General features: G+C 42.7%; 1 non-coding gene across 1 annotated transcript; it reads left to right on the top strand.

Annotated features, from left to right (window-relative positions):
* On the top strand, window positions 1-72 carry trnap-agg (transfer RNA proline (anticodon AGG)). The gene has a single exon. It is a non-coding gene; the product is annotated as a tRNA-Pro (tRNA).
* The last annotated feature ends 7,819 nt before the right edge of the window (window positions 73-7,891 follow it).

Below are 7,891 nucleotides of genomic sequence, written 5' to 3'. Positions count from 1 at the left end.
GGCTCGTTGGTCTAGGGGTATGATTCTCGCTTAGGGTGCGAGAGGTCCCGGGTTCAAATCCCGGACGAGCCCTAGTGTGACTGTGACTTCTTTCCAAGTGGTCCACTGTTTTGGGCGGCAGTGTAGCACAGTGAGTAAGGAACTGGGCTTGTAACCAAAAGGTCACACTGCCGTTGTACCCTTGAGCAAGGTACTTAACCTGAATTGCTTCAGTACATATCCAGCTGTATAAATGGATACAATGTAAAATGCTGTGTAAAAGTTGTGTAAGTCGCTCTGGATAACAGCGTCTGCTAAATGCCTGTAATGTAATATCTTGAATGTGCTTGACCTTGTCAATGGGACTCATACATCTTTCTTATGTATTTATATATAAATCAGGGCCTGGCTGGTTGTATTGATAAGTCAGTAAATCTGTCCGGAGCCACAACAGATAAGTGATTTGTTCTCGCCCCACAGAGCTGTTTGACAAGAAACGGACCATTTCTTTCTCCTTGTGGTACAGGGGACAGATGCACACCAAAGTACTAGTTTCTTGTCGTTTTACAGTAAAAAAGAAAAAAAAGAAAAGAAAGAAAGCTAAACCTGTTCGCTCTTCACTAGTAAATCTTTCATGTGCCTCTCGTTTTTCTAAACTTAGTATCCTGCAAGTATTTTAGAGTTTGTGGTGTATCGGTCGCGCCCCATGGCATTCTTCCTTCACTTCAGCTAATACACCGTCTCAATTCAGTCACCCTGCCCAACAAAATGGCCGCCGTCTTTATGTGTTTATAGTTCTGCCCCGCTTTCCCACAAAAGGAGTCAGGCTCCGCTTGCCTGGACCTCTCCTAATTATCCCAACTCATAAAATGCATTATTCAGACCCCTCTGAACCCAAAGATGGGGCGACGCAGAATTATAATCGTCCAGTGTAATTTACTCAGGGAAGAAGCGGAACTCTCTGTTCTAATCAAACCGTTTAATTGAATCAGGGTTGTCAAGGATGGCCTTTCCAATGTGATCGTGATCTGAGCATTGCAAAATAAACGCAGATGAGTCCATGTATTAATTTCCCCAGAGTACGAAATGACACACATCAAGTGAAATGACCGTAGCTGCAGATTCCTTTCCTGGACCGGTTGACTGCTTGCATGAAAATAAGTGCTCATTGTTCTGGGAATGATGTAATAGCATATGGTATATACTCAAACTAGCGCATGCTGTATATTCAGAATTTTTTTAAAACAATGTCACTGACTGTACCAGATACCCTCAGATTTATTTGCCTTCAAATCTAACATCCTCAGCCGCAAGTGCTCAAAATCGCACAGCAGGATCATGATCAAAGGGTTATAATCCACTCGGCTTGCTTTACGTCGATGGGCGTCAGGGCACGGAAGGCCCAAAGAGCAGGCCTGATTTTGGGACTTGCTTTTCTGCCAAAGTAATGGCTTGAGTGTGGTGCTTCGATTCAATTTCAGTAAAAGGCTTCAAGAGACGGTATCAGTGGATGTGCGCTGGCCGTATCTGGGGGGTAATCTCATGCTGCCCGTAACTCCCGCCTCACTGCCTCTTTTCCCCAGGCCTGGAAGCCTCTGCGGGGGCCACAGCATAACCAAGCTAACAGCCGGCCTCTCCCAAGACTGGCCGGCCTCCAGAACAACCGTCTTATCGGCCTGCTAATCCGATTGAGCGACCCAACGATACAGCTGCAGGCGGAAGTGTAGCGCAGTGGGTAAGGAACCGGGCTCGTAACCGAAAGGTCATGGGACACTGCCGTGGTACCCTTGAGCAAGGTGCTTAACCTGCATTGCTTCAGTATATATCCAGCTGTATAAATGGATACTATGTAAAATGCTATGTAAAAGTTGTGTAAAGCGCTCAGGATAAGAGCATCTGCTAAATGCCTGTAATGTAATGTAATGTAGCTGCTCTTGGATTTAAAAAAAAAAAAAAACAGGCTATTAAAGAGAATGTTAGAGAGGATGTGGGTTGGGCAGGAAGGGTCGTTTTCATTTAATACTATTCTTGTCTTCTCCTCTTCCCTTCCGTCTGTTCTCTCTTGCCTATCAAGCTTTAAATGAGCTCTATTGATGGGACAGATGGGCAAATTATTCTGGCGGAAAGGTTTTGGTGAAATTGTTAGGTCAGCGCAGCAGGAGTGCAATCAACTGTCAACTGTCTGGACTTCAGTCAACAAGGCTTAGCCACACAAAATGGTCACAACTGTTTTATTTGCACTTATAATATATGTTCCCTGCACTTGGACCGGTACTTCTCTCTAGGGGTTTCGTCATACTTGTTCCTAGTTATGGTTATACACTTTGTTGTACGTCGCTCTGGATAAGAGCGTCTGCCAAATGCCTGTAATGTAATGTAATGTAATATATGATGTCCAGTCTTAACTGTAATTCTACTGCAGTGTGTATTTGGCACAGAGACTGTAAAAAATAGCAGATTTGGCATAGCCCACAATCTCCTCTCCACCACAGTAAGTGGCGGCAATACACATTTAAGTTGCTTTATGAGCACCATTAAACACCACCGAAGAAGAAGAACTACGCAAGAGCTGGGCTATTCAACTAGCAGACCAGGGGTCAACTGCAGCTCTCCATTGTCTGGTGCCTTTAGTCATTGAGAGAGAACAGAGAGAATTTATTCACAATTATAAACATAAATATTAGTTTTACAGACCTGTCAGTACTTCTTTCCCCCGAGAGATGTTACATTACATGTGCCATGGGAAGTACTTACCACTGAATAACTTGTAATGTAATGTTTTCATGAATTATCATGTACGTATGTAATATACACCAGACCTGGGTCAAATATGTATTTGTTTCAGATTCAAATACTGTTCTACGCTTTACTGATCTTGTCTGGTGTGTTGGAACCAATGAAATACTTTCAAAAAGTGCAAACCCCACCTTCTGGTCATATTGGCAGGCTCAATTACACCAGGCAAGATCAATAGAGCACAGAAAAGCATTTGAATCCAAAACAAATACATATTTGACCCAGGTCTGATATACACATGTACAACCTCTGGAGCATAGCATAGCTGTACAAACTACTTTGAAGTTAGTTAGATATTTTCTTGCTTTAAACTACAAACCTGTGAATGCTCCAATGCTAGCCATCAAAAAACCAGCAGGTGTCAGTAACTTCTATATATATCAAAAATATCCTAAATTCCACTTAAAACTGGGCCAATTGCAAAGATTCTCTAAAATTTAAATAGCATAAAAACCCCAGAGAATACATCTGTTTACAACCTTACGCAGTCAAAATTATATTTTAAAAATAAATATATAATAAATAAAGAACCAAAGCAAGTAAATAATAATTACCATTAAACACTTCTTATTCTGTTTAAATTGTGAATAAAAAGATAAAAAATTATCTATCTATTTATCTATCTATCTCCGATTAGAAAATGTTGAACATATTTTATTGCACTGCACCAAGTTTGAGGTAGAGAGGGAAAGATTGCGTAATAGGGTAAGAGAGGCTGGACGGGGATGGAATCTGGGAGGGATATTGGGCACAGGGGGGAAGGGGTAAGGGACGTTAGGAGGGCACTTTTTGGTTTTCTAAAATAACAGTGTTGACTGATAGGATTTAAGACACAGGGTTTTCTGATGTGACGCTGCTCACTCCGGCACGGTAGTTGGCGGTATGCACCTTTAAAGCTGGTTTAAATCCGCTAACAAATCCCACAGAAAAAGAAAAAGAAGGGGTGCATTTTAAGAAATTAAAGATTAAACTGTATTAATTTAATCGTCGCCGAAAATGAGTAAACTAGACGTTTTAAACGCATACCTGACGGAGCGTTTAATGGTGGCTGTGCGCGAGATAATAACTGCTGTGGGAGAGACTGTGTTAGAATTCAAGGAGGAAACCGCCCGGACAAGCAGAGAAAACGAGCATCTGAGACAGAGGCTTCGGGAGGATGGTGTCGGAGGCAGTGGACCGATGTCTGGTCAGTACAGAATACGGAAACTTTTTTGTTTGTGTAAAGCAATGTATTGCACCAGAGTCATCACAAGCCGTGAATACATTAACTATAGGCAACTTAAACCAGTTTCAGTTGATTCTCCCGCGCTGTCTCTCTCTAGGAGCAGCGCACCCTCCCTCTCCACACACTGAGCAGGAGTGGAGCTCCGGACTGATGAATGAGCTCGCGGGGAATGAAGAGGAGCGGTCGGGCGGTGAGAAGCAGAGGTCCAAACATAAGAACGAAGAGCTTGGTGGGCAACCGTTTGATCGGGCGACCTGCGGTAAGCCGGAGTGCGTTCAGCTGGGCGTCCACGCGTTAGCCTGCGGAGTGGCCGGATCCCCATTCAAACCTCACAGTGTCAAACAGGACCTTGATCAGAACTCGGTCCAGCCCACAGCTCACCTTAATTTACAAGCCGTCGGCAAGGCAGAAACGGACTTGCCACCCCCTCCTACGTCTGATCGTGTTAAAGACGAGCCCGAGGCAATGCAGTGTACAGCAGAACTGTCTGCTGAATCATTGGAATCGCTAAACCCGACCGGAACCGGGAGCAGTCACGGAATTTGTATGGAGAGTCCAGTGTCAGCAACTGCGGTTGAGAAGTGTGAAGGAACGCCGAGAGTGTTGAAAGGGAAAATGAAGCATCTCTGCTCCCAGTGTGGGAAGGCCTTCAGTCAGGCGTCTGGCCTCAGAGTCCACCTGCAGTTTCATTCAGGAAGGAAACCCCACAGTTGCACCCATTGTGAGAAGACTTTTTTCTACCGTGGGCACTTAAAAGAGCACGAGCGCATCCACACCGGAGAGAGACCGTACAAATGCTCGTTTTGCGGAAAGTGCTTTAGGCTGTGTGGGCACTTAAATCAGCACGAGCGGATCCACACCGGAGAGCGACCGTTCTCTTGCACGCAGTGTGGGAAAAATTTCATACAGAGAGGAAACTTGAATGTGCACCTTAGAATTCACTCAGGAGAGGCTACGTAGGCTACAGGTGTAAAGTATGTAGGAATCTTTATGCTAAAATCTCGCAGCTTAAAAATCACCTACACAATCACATAAAATTGTGAAAACGTGGGTTTTCCTGGGGCTATTTGTTATGTGCCATTTGAACTTCTAAAATCTTATTTAAACTTTAATTAATTTATTTATTTTTTACATTTGGCATCTGACGTTCCTGAATTTGCAGCTGGCTCGGGAGGGTGAAGACGAGGATAATAAAGAAATTTCGACGGAATAAAATGGGCTTAATGTCATAGATTTTATTATTATTTTTGGTTCTCAATGTATATATGTATTTTAAAAATATATTTTAGAAAATAGGATTTTGATTGCACAGTCTTTAAAGATGGTGCTGATGCTGGCCAGTTATATTTAAAGGTATGTTTCAAAAGCTGTTTTTTGTGCTCGACAGTGATATAACTGTGGATACAGTGCACAGAAAAATATGTGTATAAACACATTTTGTTCATTTTTTTCTTTCTAATTTCTTATATTGTGCACGTTCCAGTTCTAGATCGAAGCACACCTGTGTTTCGGTGGAGATGGGTGAGGAGAAGTGTAGGTCCAGGTGCACAATTCATGATTTGCATGATTTTGGTCCTGCTTGGTGTGGATGTGCTGTATATTCTGTATACCGGATGCCGATTGCAGACGGAAGTGTTTCGGAGCACGTGGCAAGATGTACAACACAAAATGATTCTCCTGTTTTCATATGAGGGTGTGTGCATATGTAGATTATTTAAGACTGAATTCAAGGGCTTTCTTACATGTCTGTAGGTGCTGTTTTCTCCGGCAACTATATACCAGGGTGAATAACCGCAATGTCATGTCTGGTCTGCACATTCATGTGAGTACACACCTGTTGGCGCCTTCATCTCCAAGCCTTTTCTGTCATAGTAGATCTGTTAAGGTCTGTATTAGCCGTTCCGTTCTAAAATGTCTTTGGGACATTTCTGGGTGTGATGCTCTTTTCTGTGTGGGGAGGGGTGGGTGTGGCTAAAGAGCCTGTGTGGGATCAGGTCTCAGCAGAGCGTTCGTAGCTCGCTGGCTACTGTAATGGTGGAGTTGAGTAAGCACAAATACAAAAACATAAAGTGACAAGCGGACAGGACTTGTTATAAAAACCAAGTCAACCATGAAATTGCTTTTCCTCAATGGCGGCAGCTCAAGTTCACAATGAGAAGCAATATGGAATTGACCTGTTTTCTGTTGGACCTGGAAGTAATGTTACCTCTAGCTATCCAGCTAGCCACCTTAGTTAGCTAGATGGCTGAAGTCGGGTACTCAGGGTGAGTGGGCGGTGTTGAAAACAGAGATTTGATTGTAAACACAGGATCACTGCAAAGATTTTAAAAAAATCCTGCATGGTATTCCTTTAAGTCAGTGGTTCTCCTTACTCTTCCAAGAGTATCCATCTGCAGCCTGCAAGACTACGAACCACTTTCACTACAAGACGCACCTTCTACAAGGCACTCAATATATTGGTCAGTTTTAATGCCAATCAAAGCACTATTTAGTGGGAGTTATCTTGAAGGTGTTTCACATTGTGCAGTTTTGTGTCCGCCCGAGGGCATTCTTGAAAATATTAGACTTAATTACGTGACCATTACTGGATTGATAGGCCTGTGTGAAATAGGGGAGTTTCACATCAGCTGCGTTCACAATCACTGCATGAAAGGAGATTGACAAGCGTAATGAGAAATGCATTAGGCTTTAACCGGTAGACTTTATCCAATGATAGCAAATTGAATTGCTAAAACATGATTTAGGCTGATGCCTGACAGAGTAATAAATAGGCTAAATAAATATAGGGTCTTTATGGCTGAGCTTTGGTAGCCTAGTTAGCATGCCTACAGAAGGCTGAGGCTTAAAAGATATGAGCATGATTGATCACTGTTAATCTAGACAGGCTCATGCCACTGAGGAGCACTTTGGGCTATGTTTTCCCGCCAAAAGCTTGTTTCACCGCACAAAGAAAATCTGTAGACTACATAACTGAAAATGGTTGATCATTTGGCCTAAATATCCGGAGAAAAACAAACTGGTTTTACTTATATTGTTGGCAGGCGTGTCAATGTATAAATCTGTCATTGTGATAATGTAGCCGGATAATTTAGCCCTTTTCTGTACCAACTGAATGTGCATAATTGTTTGTTTGTTTTTTTTTGTCAGCCTACATTTTATGTATGAAATGTGGCTACTTGTGATGGTTAAATGCATTTATTTTCATTCATGTTCATATCCTGGTATTTGTTTATTTGGAGTCTGTCTCAGATGTTTATTCCCTTCTACAGATTGTGTTAAAGTGGGTTACTTTTCTCATCCATAAGGAAGACACAGCCTTGTCAGTAGCCTAATTGCACATTAAAATCACAGGCTTTTGCGAGAATGCTCTTAGACTGTACATGTGATAATATTATTGGCGATGTAACATTAAAACATTTGGCTGATACACTGGGCAACATTGCTGCAGAAATGCAACAGAGAGAGACAAAGGGTGATAACAGACTGTGGGCAATAACCACTACTAATTACCAATAATATGTTCCTGCAATGTTTTTCAGTTATGCTGCCCGTGAATATAGGCCAAAAACTTTGCCATCAGCCTTCCACTGTTGTGGCTAGGTCATGGATGCTCACATCTGGAACTTGAATCCAAATCTGGCACCTGGGTAATTAACTGAACAATTAGTACTACTGATTGGCCAGACTGAATTCACACCTGAACCCCAAGTAAAGGGGAGGTGGGAAACCAGCAGTTCCTGGACCTCGAGAGCTGTGATTTGAGTAACGGGGCTGGTTTATGGCATGTATCCTGAACGTATGGCCCAACTTTCCCTTTTCTATTTGTTTTGCACAGCAAATTCATCATTACATTACATTACAGGCATTTAGCAGACGCTCTTATCCAGAGCG

Source organism: Anguilla rostrata, chromosome 17, assembly GCF_018555375.3.
Source record: "Anguilla rostrata isolate EN2019 chromosome 17, ASM1855537v3, whole genome shotgun sequence".
Classification (NCBI taxonomy): domain Eukaryota; kingdom Metazoa; phylum Chordata; class Actinopteri; order Anguilliformes; family Anguillidae; genus Anguilla; species Anguilla rostrata.
Note: the sequence above shows the minus strand (reverse complement) of the source record. Positions and strands in the feature narration are given on the sequence as shown.